At 42.6% G+C, this 13,215-nt stretch overlaps 1 long non-coding RNA gene across 2 annotated transcripts in view; it reads right to left on the bottom strand.

The window, feature by feature from the left end:
• Window positions 1-13,215, bottom strand: part of LOC113955899 — an 89,683-nt gene that overhangs the window by 16,221 nt on the left and 60,247 nt on the right. For both annotated transcript variants that reach the window (XR_003530690.1, XR_003530689.1), the window contains exon 4: window positions 4,548-4,872. This is a non-coding gene — a long non-coding RNA (uncharacterized LOC113955899). The remainder of the gene's footprint in view (window positions 1-4,547; window positions 4,873-13,215) is intronic.

The following is a 13,215-nucleotide window of genomic DNA, read 5'->3' as shown; positions in this document are numbered from 1 at the left end:
GCTACATTAACACACCTGAGCTGTGCATGTACCTGGGACCTTCCTCACCCAGCTCTCAGATTCCAGCTGTGATGGGCATCAAGGTATTCATTCACCTGATCCAACACATTTTACAGCTCAAGTCCTACCAGGAGAGCACAACCTACCCCAGCTTCATATGGAGTGAAAGGCAGTTTTCTAATCTCTGTAGGCAGGAAGACAACTCTGCCAACATTACCAGGATGGGGTTGTTGGTCTATTTTATGCCACAGGAACTCAGCCATATGTGAGCAGGACATAACTATTACATACAACAGGCACCCATGGACAGGATATCAAAAATATTTAAACCTTTAATGGCACAAGGATGTTCAGTCAATAAAAAACCTGTATGTCAGTAGAGTAGTGAGGGCAACCTTAATACCACAATGTGCCAAAGGACCATTTGTGGCCTAGTCCTCGTTACAAAACAAGGGGTGGGGCATAGGACTTGCTCCTCCTTGACTCTTGACAGAGAATCACTCATCACAAATTAGGAACTCCTAGGAGATCCCTATTTTAGTGCCCAGAGGAAGTGTCTATCCATGTTATCCCACACATTCACCATCTTCCTCTTGCACTGGCTTAGCAAACCAGAGTGTAGAACCAAGGGTTAAACTTTGCTGCCTCACGTGTATCTTGCTGTGCCTATAAATCTGATGTTACAGGAGATATGTTTCTGGAGACTTCCTGCAAACCACTGCAGAGAATCCTGTTTCTTCTTTGTATCAATTAATAATCACGAACAGCCATCAACAATTAAATAATATGGAGCTAATCAGGCATTACCATCATCAGATAGTACCAGTTCCTATTTGTTTCAAAAGTCTATGCTTTATAAAGAATGTATATTTTTGTGCTTTATGTCTATAACCAATATGCACATGAATTATTAATGTGCTATAAAATGAGTATATTTTGGGGTGGGGGGAAATGAACTACCTAAGGCATTTTCATATAAATGACTGCAATTTAACTTTCAAAAACATTTCATTTTTCAACACTCTGCTCACTTCAAATTGAAGTCTGTTCATTGGATTTGGCCAAGCATGTCACAAGAAACCTCACACTTGTAAATGATTAACCCATGAAGACCCAGCAGGGATTAAACAGAGAAGCAGTAGCCATGCAACACCAGGCAGATATCACTCATCCTCTGGAGTTTTTAACAAGTTTCTGCATGAGCAGCTCCAGAGAGCCGACGCCAATTCCTGTAATGCTTGGATGGTCTGTTTAGCAGGAGCACATCACTGCTCTTCCACACCACTGCTCTGAGCTGCACAGCAGGAAAACCACCCAAGCACAGTGTGTGTGTGTCTGTCTGTCTGTCTGTCTGTGTGCTCTGCCCTCGTGCTGCCACCCTGGGAAGGGAGGGTTGCTCCACTGGGCCGATGAGTGCAATTCCCTCTGTGCTGTCACACTCAGCTCCCAGCACCAAACGCTTTCACTGTGGATGTGGAGTGAAGGATTTGAGTATCCAAGGAACCCTTACATTCCTGAGATACTCTTGTAGGAGACATGTTCTTCTTGCAGTCCTCCTTATGTCCATCCAAATTCAGCAATCCTATGAATCTCAAAGAGAAGTCTAGTCTTTCTTTAGAAAAAGCCCCAAAACACTGACATCATTAAAGACTACTGGATATGTAATAGGAAGACTTGTTAGACATTAGGCAAATTAATTCTCATCTTGCCTTGCTTCCTTCCACTGAAGGCTGGACTTGGTCTCTGATGCCCAAGTATCACAACCTGCTATCACAAAGCAAGCTCAGTAGGAAAAAATAAGGAAGGCCAAAATAAGTAATTGTGGATTTGTCTAGAGAAAAGTAATGAAAATGGATTAAAGTAACTGAAGCAAAATTCACACACTAACTTGCAGGTGAATGCTCTAATACTAATTTGAAGTAAACCCAAATTAAAGTAAAATTCTGCGTGCAACAGCAGGAGCTGAGTTGTTCAACCTTGGAGGTTCTTCAAACAAATGGTTTGAGACAGAACATACAGCAATGCTTCCAAACACCTCCACTTCACTCAGGATTTCCTGCAGATCCTTCTGTTCAGTTCCCACAACAGACTTCCTCATATTCCTGAGGATGCCATTCCCAAGATCCAGAGATGTGACACACCTCTGGCCACAGCTGTGTCACGTGGAAACGTCCTCATTTAAGTCTTTAAAATAGTCCTCTGCTCAAGGAAACATGCAAAACTGTGAAGGCAAGAATTTATTTCAAGCAGGTTCCTGCCACCAGAAGGAGTATTCAACAGGTAGGAAGCCCTTCAGCTGCCACAAGGAAGCTGGGTGGGGAATTAAAAAAGGGAAAACTCATTTGGAAAGTCTAGTTGTTAGAAAATTCATTGAGTGTAATTTAGTGATTAAAAAAATGACTGTATATAACCTACACTTCAAGTGATGATTCCGTAATAACAGTGACATAAAAGTTTTATAGGCAGCTTTAGCTGTCAGAGGAGTTCCTACATTATTAAATCAATGTTCAGCAGATAAAGTAACACTTCTATCTATAGAGAAAGCTTTGTCCAGTTTAATTTTTAAACTAGTTCAGCGAACAGCTCTTGCTGTATTTCTTTCCCAGCCTCTCACCTCCAACACGGAATTACTATGTACAAATGATCGTGCCCTCAACCCAAAATTATTGTTTCAAAAAGATAAAACCTGTATCTGCATAAGCTTCTAAAGCATTACAGCTTCTGTTTCCCAAAAAGAATGTATCACAAAGTCAAGCCGTGGATTTAGAAGATTAAACAAAGTCAGAGGAACTGTGATTCTGTGATTTTAAAATATGCAAAACTAACAATCCTCACTCTGCTGATTTTTACACATTTTAACAAATCAAAGAACCATAAAATATGAGCTGCTTCTGCCTGAAGTTCACAACAAATACAAAACTTCACATTGACATGAGCTGTGGTTAATTCCTCATGAGAAAAAGGAACCTCCAACTCAGGCAGGAACGTGCCAGCCAGCACCCTGTTTGCCCAGAAAATTAGTTTCAGAGGCTGAAGAAAATACATTTTTCTCTTTTAAGTTCTCCTTTCTCCCCACATTCAAAGAAGTTTTCTCTTTTGCTATATGACCTTTATAGACACCAGGGCAGGGATTGTTTTACATGTATACGCAGCATTCAGTACAACTGACCTGATTCAATCAAGATTGTAGTAGAAAATGTGATGCAAGTTATCACAGGTGAAATATGTCCAATTTTTTCCAGGGGAAAAAAAGAAAGAAAGAAAGCTAGAGGACAATTCACTATTACAGTTCATCTTCTCAGGAAAAAGAAAAAGAGAAAAATCTGGCTTTGATGATTTTCCCTCCTGGGGCAACTGGGGACACCAGAGGAGTCATACTGGCATTTCCCCACAAAAGACAGTGGTGGTCTAATTTACTGCTGCACAGCACAGGGGAGCACAGAGCCAAGGCTGTCTGTGCTCCCGGCAAAGGGTGGTGATCACTCATCTGATCCTCAAAGGGTGACAAATCTGCAGATTTCCACTTGAAAAGGAAACAAACTGTTCGGAGGAGCAACTGTTAAGTGATAGGTATGGGAATACTTTGATTTCTGCAGGTGAGAAAAAGAGAAATCAAGCACTGTCAGAGTGAAACAGCCTTGTGGCTCACCAGCAAACCAAGTGGCTGGGATATGTGTGACTGAGGTGTGCTGAAGGAATGTGTAACACTATCTGCTGAGGAGAGGCAAATCCAGCCAAAAGGGATGTGTTGAAAGCATCTCAAACTCCCAGGGTCAGAGAGGAGCCAAACATCCATTTGCTTCCTGCTCTGTGTGTCAAGTTGAACAGTCCGTTTTGAATGCTTCGATACTTCTTTAGTCTGCTGTCTTATCAACAAAGCCTTCCCCTTTGAACTGTCACACATGACCTTCTCAAGGGAACCTGCACTTCTGACTTCACATTGGCTCTTCAGTTCTGCTAAGGAGCCCGTGGGGATCTGCACCGCTTTCCTACTCTGAGTGATCCAAAACCCAAGGGCTCTTGCTGTTCACAGCATGGCTTTGGAGAGGGCCTCGTGATGAGCCAGTGATGCACTTAATCAAAGTAGGTAACACTTCCTTACCATTACCATGGGAAGACAAAATGAGGTGCACAGTCAGCAGCTAACAGTGCTCTCCTCCAACACTGAGCTGAGGCCGTGGGGACCAGGGGACGAGTAATCTGCGTGTGCACAGACGGGGCGGAGGGCACTCAGCCAGCTCCTGCTCTGAGCAGGGGGATGGTCCAATGTATTCTTTACCAATTTGAAGTTTTCCTTTGGGTGATATTCACAATGTGCACGGCATGCTTGGTCACCCCCAGTGAGCTGGATTTAATTTCATGAAATTATTTCTCATTTTAATTGAATGTAGCAGCGTACGATCAATAAAGGGAAGCGTTATCTTAACCGCTGATCACTAATTCATAAAGACACCAGGCTTCTCCCAATAACACTGATGGGCTGGCTTGCCTGATTGGTTTTAATGTATGCTAAAAAATGGAAATGGAACAAAGCCCTTTCTCCATACCTTGCAAAGAGCTGTTAGCTGACTTCCATTTGTATCGCTGCACCACTCCACATCCAGATCTATTTGGAGATTGTGCAGCTGTGTAAGAAGTTTCCACAGAAAGACACAGGATAAAAGGTGTGATACAACATTGCCTAGATCCATATTAGAGCTTCATCCAGGAGTCTCTGTGTTTGATTTAGAAACCAAAGTCTGATAAGATCCAGAGACCTCAATATGAAGTTGTCATTCCAGGAGGCAGCAAATGCAGTAACAGATAATTGTGACGGAATTGAAAGGCATGGGAGGTGCAGATGCAAAGCACAGTTCACTTCTGCCAGGTCACCTAAAAAAAAATCAAATAAATAGTGACTTTATGCCAACTTTATATCCAGTACAGCACAACATGATTAACATAAATCTTGTCGGAAAAAATACTGTCCGCTGCTTTGAATAACCCCACAGAAATATGATAATGCACCCATGCTTCATGGGGACAAAGTTCATATTTTTGAGTGAACTGCCATCACACAAATACAGTAACAACAGCAGAACTGTAGTTTCAGAAAAGCAAAACAAAGTGCTGATTACTAACTCTGTTAGATAGGGATTACCAGGCACAAGACATGGAAGACTCAGGACGCTATGAACCTGCACAGCAATATCTAAGGTAGCTTCTGACCAGCTCCTTCCACCTCCTTAGTGCAGCACCTGTGAGGCTGATGTCACATGGAGCTCAGTCCGGCCCAGAGCTCCAACAGAAAGTAAATCCTGGCAAGACTGGCACACACCGAATCTTGCATTCACAGAGATTGGATTTAATGTGCACCACTCTCGTAGATCAGTTAAATGTATTTTCTCTCAGATATCCTCCCTTAGGGGCTCTTCATCTTGTGTGTGGTTCAGAGGAAGTTTCCTGAATGTATTTGAGAAATATTGATTAGAAAGTGTTTACAAATATAGGACCAAAGCCAACTCGAAACAAAGTCAGAAGTTTTCAGTGAGCACTGGATTTAGCTTGGCAACAATAATATTTCCTATTCCTTTTTCCTCATTTGGTATAAATTTAAATTCATGGCTGTATACTGTAAATGGAAAGATTTGGAATTAAGAAGATGAAATAAAATACCATCTTTTAAATATGCAATACTGAGTTTATAGCTCTTTTCCCTCTGGCATCTTGTCAGTATAAAATAAAAAGCTCAGGAAATCTAAATGAGAAAAGCCCCACTCCCATACTTTATCAGTGAAGAATTTCCATGGTAATACTGCTTTGAAGCTAAATGGTTTTATTTATAGATGAAGCAGTTCTCATAGTTCATCTGCATTTTCTCCAGATTACCATAACCATACATGATCAGTTGTTAAGATCTACAGATATTATCTGTGCAGTGCCAGCAATTCACTTAAATATCCGAAATATGAAATGATAAATAAATTAAAGCGCTCACACAACTTGCCAAACTCACAACAGACTGCAGGAGAATGCAGGGATCTCCAGAGCACAGCAGGGTAATGAGCAGAATGAACTCTCATGGTCACTTTGTAGAAATATCTAATGATAATGCTGAGAGCAGTGGGAACAGGGAGCAAATGGAGGCCACGGGTGTGGGAGCACCAGAAGGAACAGCGGGAGGAAGAATATAAGGATGGCAGGTGCTGACAGCATGTCATGATCCAACAACTCCCAGATAAGAAAAATAAAGGATATTGAAACAGAGAGTAAACCCATGAGGAGATGGTGGTAGGAAGACACAGAGAAGAGCCAAGTCAATACCCAGATAAAAAAAAGTAAATCCTAACCATGGAGAGACAGACAACAGGATCACAACTACTGTGAGCTCCTGCAGGGTACAAACCAGGCACATTCAAAACCAGCACATACTTAACCAAGTTTCGAAGGTTACGGGATACATAACAAGGACTAGAGAGCCAGCATAGCTTGTCCTCTTCTCTGTCTCCAGGAATCCTGGCCAGGCCACATGGGAAACATGCCTTGATGCCTGGATGCTGGCCTACCCACTTGGACACATTCATCTTGGTGCTTCTGAAAGTGTGAGTGAAGTAACATTTATTCTTCCTCCATTTTTAATTATCACATTTTTGTGACATTAGTTGCTACACCTTGCCTTGGAGAACTATAAAAAGTAGCTCCAGCTTTTGCCTTCTACCTTGATGCGGGGGAAGGTGGAAAAGAAGGAAGAACTGTACACAAGAAGTCACTTACATTGAAAACAAAAGCAATAAAGATGGGGAAATCTAGAAAGAAATAATCTTTTTGGTATTTATTTCCTGGCAGAACCACTGTCAGTTGCTCTAGCAGAGGCAGAGAACATGTCATGTTTTATTTCAGAAACCTGTGATTTAGTTCAGATATTTGAGTGTTGCTTGCAGTTTTGCAGGAAAGTTCTTTGCTCGTACTCCTAATAAATATTCACATACAGTTAATCTCCCAACGAGATAACTCTGTCACTGAAGCCCACAAATAGGTACATTTTTTTTCAAGAACATTATGCCCAAAAAACTGGAGAAGGCTCAAGGCCAAAAGGCCTCAGCCTCCACAGAGCTGGACCCCAGACTGGGCTGCCCAAGATGGGGAGAAGTGCAGCATACTCTGGCCTTGACTTCATGAAAGTTGGGACTTCAAACTGTACCTGCCAGAATGGACAGGAATATACACCCCAAAAAAGGAATACCAGTAAGGACACAGCTATTCCATCCGAGGTACAAATGCAGGTGGAGGAAAAGTTGCTCCTGTTGACTTCAATCAGTGACTCTCACTCTGGTGTTACACGTCAGGAGAGGGACCTTTAACTGGGACTCACGATGGACACAACAAACACAAGCACCTTTCCTACAGCCAGCATAAGGGACTACTCAGGGTATTGACAGCTAGTCTGTTCACTGCACTTAAAAAAATGTCCAAGAACCAAGAGCTGCTTTCAGTTTTATCAAAGAGCCATCAGCACATACACCTAAAGATTAAGTGAAAACCATCTACTGCAGGATTCTTGCAATAATTTAATGCACACCACAGGGCCATCCAAAAAACTCATGAAAACAACCCATACTCTTTAGCTCCAGTAACCATATTACTGGAAATAGATTTTGCACAATCCTCCTTCAAACAGCCATTTAAACCCAGGCTTAAAGGGGATTATGCTGTTTGCTGATTTAAGCTGAAAGGGAAGCTGGTTCCAGTCATCTGGGGGCTCCAGAGGCAAAAGCTCATCTGCCAAATTCCCTCTTTATCCGAGTACAATGTACAGCATCTAAATTGTGGTGATAATCTTGAAGCAAAATGACTTTGCTTTCAAAGATAATGTTTAAGCCAGTTTCTGAAGCTTTTCTGGCTTTTCAAAGGATTGTTTCAACTTTAGTCTAACGGTGATATACGTTGCCTGATCTGCTTGATCTATGAAAGGTGATTTACTTCAATATCAGTAAAGATAACCCTTCTGGAAATCCTCATCTTGCACCCAAAACACAGAGGCCAGTCAGCTTTCTTACCAGGTACAAGCTGCAGAGAAAGGAAACATTGAAAGCACAATCAAATAACGGGCTGTCATGGGACATAAATCCAGCGTTTCTCTCCAGTTCTGCTGCCCACTCCTCACATTTCCCTGGTCACATGTAGCATCCCCACTTGCAAAGAAGTGGGCTGGGCCCAGCCATGGCTGATCCCCTGGGATGGACCCCACCTGCAGTGCTGCATCCAGCTCTGGGGTCCTCAGCACAGGAAGGACATGGACCTGCTGGAGCGAGTCCAGAGGAGGCCACCAAGATGATCAGAGGGATGGAGCACTTCTCCTGTGAGGATACACTGAGAGAATTGGGATTGTTCAGCTTGGTGAAGAGAAGGCTCTGGGGTGACCTAATTGCAGCCTTCCAGGACCTGAAGGGGGCCTACAAGAAAGAGGGAGAGGAACTGTTTACAAGGGAATGTAGTGACAGGACATGGGGGAGTGGCTTCAAATTGAAAGAGAGCATGTTTAGGTTAGATATGAGGAAAAAATTCTTTAGAGGGTGGGGAGGCCCTGGCACAGGTTGCCCAGAGAAGCTGTGGCTGCCCCATCCCTGGAAGTGTTCAAGGCCAGGTTGGACGGGGCTTGGTCTAGAGGAAGGTGTCCCTGCCCATGGCAGGGGGTGGAATGAGATGATCTTAAAGGTCCCTTCCCATTCTGTGATTCTCTGATTTTGGCACTTATTCAGCCCTTGTGGTTCAGTTGCTGCCATTTACTCCAGAAAAGCTGAGAAAACAGCCATGTTCCCACATAGCAGCAGTGGCCAAGGCACCTGGAGCTGTCCTGGTCATCTCTCTACAAGCACCAGCCCAATGGCACAGGCCACAGAACTTGCTTTCTGCATCACATACTGTTTATTAGGGAGGGCAAACCTTTTGTCTCCAGGCAAATTAAGGTACACACTGTGGAGTATGGCAGAGTCCAGGCCTCGTGCAGGTTCTCCTCTTGTTATTGTCACAGGAAGGAAATGTGACAAATCCCATATTAATCTCCAGGGCTGATGGACACCAAGTGCTGTTCAGACAGATGAACGTAGGAACTACAGCCTATGTTGTCCCTCACACCATTTCTTTGCAAATTCCTCTGTTATTTTTGTAATTTTGTACAGTGAAAATGAAAAAGCAAAGGAGGGATCATGTGGTGAATATGAACATGCTCACTGCTCCCAGTATTTCCCATACCATATACTGCTCAGACACTGCCTTACCAATTGGGGTCTCCAGTGACACACATCATTTTTCTTCCTGTTATCACAGTTGGGATACTTTCCTTTCCAGACTCTAACCTTTATTTTCCACGATTATTAACACTTGATGAAAAGGCAACAAGAATGTATAATACACTACTATGAGAATTTAAAAGGCAATGCAGCGGAAAACTGTTAATGGTTAAATGCATCATTATGTCCAGCAATATTACACAATTAACAAATTTAATCACTTACACTCTAACACTGCAAACTTCCATTAAATGTGTAATTTCATATATGAAATAATTATTCATTTATCAATAGGATATGACTCTACTTCAGTACAAAAGTAAAAAATACAATTAGATTCAGCAGGGCAGAACGAATTTCTGGTGGTAAGATGGGCTGGGGCTGTGTGTACAGCATTTCTGTGAGGCCTCACAGTCAAACTCATAATTCTCACAGGACAATGCCTCTAAATATCTCAGGTCATTAGCAAAATTACATAGCTAATGAAGGGCAAATTAATGGAGCTCTGGAACATTTTATAAGCCTGTAAGAACAGCTACTTGTTATACATCACCAAGAAATAATTGCAGCAGAGTCAATCTCATGAACTCATTAAGTTTTAACAATACAAACTGGGCAAGCTATTCCCCAAGGAGAATCTCCTCTGACTGTGTGGTTGATTTGTCCCCAGGCTCTGAAGGTGATCCTAAGGGGGGCTAGGAAGATGAGACCTCAGGTGTGCAATATAGGCCAGCTTTGGGTGACAGTCCCCACCATCCAGGGCAGGGAATTGGAGAAACCCAAGCTGCCTGCATTAGGGCAAACCACACCTGGAGCATGTTAAGGGACTGCACACAAATACTAAATGAGTTCTCAAGAAATCCATCATATTCCTACTGAGAACATGCAGGAGAAATTATGGGAGGATGACACTGAGGCAGGAGAAAGAACCAGAGACACTTGTGAGGCTTTGCCATATTCCCCCCCAGGGCAGTGCTGGCAGGGCTGTGCCAGCACAGTCCATGGCACACAGACCATCCTGCAGGAAACCCCGATATGGGGCACTTAAACACGTCTCTGAGAGCAGGCAAGCCTGAGTCCCAGGCATTCAGAACCAGCACTGCATGTGCCAGCAACAAGGAACTTCAGGAGAAGGAGTAGCACACCCTGCAACAAATTAGGATGATTTTTTTTAACACCAGGAGCTGAGAGCTGCTGCTCTCAGTTGGTCCTAAAATGAGTGTTTTCAGTATCACAGCACAGAGCAACACACAAGCTGAAAGGGCAAAGATGCTGAAGACAGAAATTCCATGTAAAGGTTTTCACAAGTCATGTAGTTTTGCTGGACCTTCCACACCACCCCCCCAGCCTGTTCCACTACAGCTGTTTCTAGGGGGGCTCAGATTTCCACACAGTTCTCACTGGGGTGGGGACAATCACCACTGAAGTGAGAATTTTCATGATTTCAAACTCACTTAAGCACCTAAAAAAGCAGACCATCATCTGACACACTCCACTGTAAGCACATCGCAGGGAATTGTAAAAGCAGAGTTCAACATCCTGCTGTGCTGTTTTGAACCCAAAATCTTGAAAGATGACCCATAAAACCCGATCCAGTAAGATCCATCTAAAATGTGTTTGAACTAGAAGTGTACTGCAGAATAAGTATAATTGCCAAATTCAAACTTTGCATAATATTAGGCTTTGTCATTACCCCAACATCCAAGCTCCATCATTGCTATTACCACAAACATCTGCTCAAGGCAGCCTCACTAACATAAAGCAAAACACCTTTGAAGTATTTTCTGCAAGTGTTTTCACGTGTGGCCCCTACAAATGTATTTTTCCCTGTACGTATCAAACCTCTTGGTTCTTTCTTAAAAACATACGAGTAGTAGTAGTTTTTTCCATTTCAAAAAACCAAACCCAGTAGTCCCCGAGAGTGACAACACAGTCTGGCAAACAAATATCACTCTTAGGGATACTTGGTGTTTTGCTTTGGGAAGAAATACAGACTGTCAGTACAAACCACTCAAGTGATCACTAAACTGATCCAAATTTCCCCTAGCTTTGAGATGTAGTAATATTTCTAGGGAGTAAAAAAAAAGAAAAAAAAATTAAATTATACCATTCAATCTAGCAGGAGGTTGGAACAAACTTATGGCTTGCAGAGCCTCCTCAAGTCCCAAACCCAATACTTATGGATTCTGGAGAAAGTACACTTCATGTTCACTGCCCTCTGATACTCTGGTGATGCTGCAGTAGGCTGGCAGGTGGTCAATAAAGTTGAAAAAAATAACTAGGTGAAATGACAAAAGTCTTAAATCTGCAGGAAAACCAAGAGTTTTTCCCAGGGCAGGTGTATAATGTAGCATGTATGCTAGACACAGCACTGCCCAACTAGACCAGAAGTAAAGGTCTCAGAGGCCCTATGGAATCCACTGAAGAAAATATAAGAAATTTCAACTGCAAGAGAAATCTTTTGATTTCTCCATATAGCTACTGATTCACATATAACTATTACAATCCCAGGTCTATAGCTTAATAGCCCTCTTATAAAAATTAACACCACAACAGTGACTATATTCCACAGCCCACATCAACGGCAGCTCTCCAGAGCTCCCACCTTCAACAGCTCCCTGGGCAACAAGTTTCATAGGCTAATTCAACACTGTGTTGTCTTTACTAATTTCATTAAAGTTCCTTATTGATTTCATACCAAAACTGCCCCCTCCTGCTCTCAGCACTCCCAAATCTCGTGCAGTTTTTAAACCTTAGACATTGCATAATTTCATCTTAACCACCTAATGAACTGTAAAGGACTCCTATATAAAACAGCCCTTTGTGCATAAGGAAAGACTCCATAGGACCATAAAAAAGGAGCCATGGAAAATAATGATTCATTTCTCAGCTTCCAGGAACACTGCTGGTTTCACTGCTGTCCACAGTGGAGTCATAGATGCTGCTTTGCTGAATTCCTGACTGACTGCAGTCAAATATATCACACTGGGCAAAGGTGAACTCTGGCAACATCACTGGATGCCTTTGCCTGGTGCCCCATCATTTCCCACTGCAACGTGCTGGGGTTTCTGCCAGCCCATTCCCAGCACTTTATTAGGTGCAATGGAAAATGATGCTCTTCATATCCTATGACAAAGGGTTACAGAGAACGAGCAAACAATTTTCTTGCTGGGCCAGTATCAGCACATCTCAATTCAGTTCAGACTCGTAACACCTATAACAGAATTGAGAGTGCAAGATCTGCTACTCATACAGCGTGGTGAGAAGGTCAACGTCTGGTGAGTAGGTTTTATGCTCTCTAAAACATATATCAGCTTTGGAATTCCTAGGCCATTTCTCTTGGTTCCACTGTGCTGACTGCTCCCAGGAGCACAGAACACAACAGAAGATGCTGGCCATGGGTTAGGTCCATGAGCCATCCCCAAGGTTTGCAGTACCATCTATAGCACAGAGCACTCTGCCACCTTAGAGGATAACTTGGTGAATGGAAGCTTTACATGGGGTTCAGTTTAGGCTCAGTCCTTGCATGTTGGAGAGCTGTCCAAATCCCTGGAGCAACTGGAGTCTAAGGGACCACTCTAATGATTAACCTGAACCAGGTTCTTTAAAAGGCCTATACATTTTTGTCTATTCCCTTTTATCCTGCATTCTAATAATCTTTTCAGTGCAAGGACTGTCTCCTATCACATGTTCTCTGACAGAGGTAATTCATATAGTACAACTTCAAGTATTGGTCCTGAAGAAAAAGGTTCAACCTGGTCTCTGTACACAAGATGAAGAGTAGCAGCTACTCCAGGGGCAATTTGACTTTGACCAGGCAATGGCTAATTTATCTCTGTCTCCACACATCACATTTCTTCAAAGGAAGAGTCAGATTTTCAGTGAGACTTAATTACAAATTGAAATTTGCTTTTTTATTAATACAGACAGTGCAAGATTAAGTTAA

Source organism: Corapipo altera, unplaced genomic scaffold, assembly GCF_003945725.1.
Source record: "Corapipo altera isolate COAL_440 unplaced genomic scaffold, ASM394572v1 175, whole genome shotgun sequence".
NCBI classification, from domain to species: Eukaryota; Metazoa; Chordata; class Aves; order Passeriformes; family Pipridae; genus Corapipo; species Corapipo altera.
The sequence above is the reverse complement of the archived record's forward strand: the minus strand, read 5'-3'. Positions and strand labels throughout refer to the sequence as shown.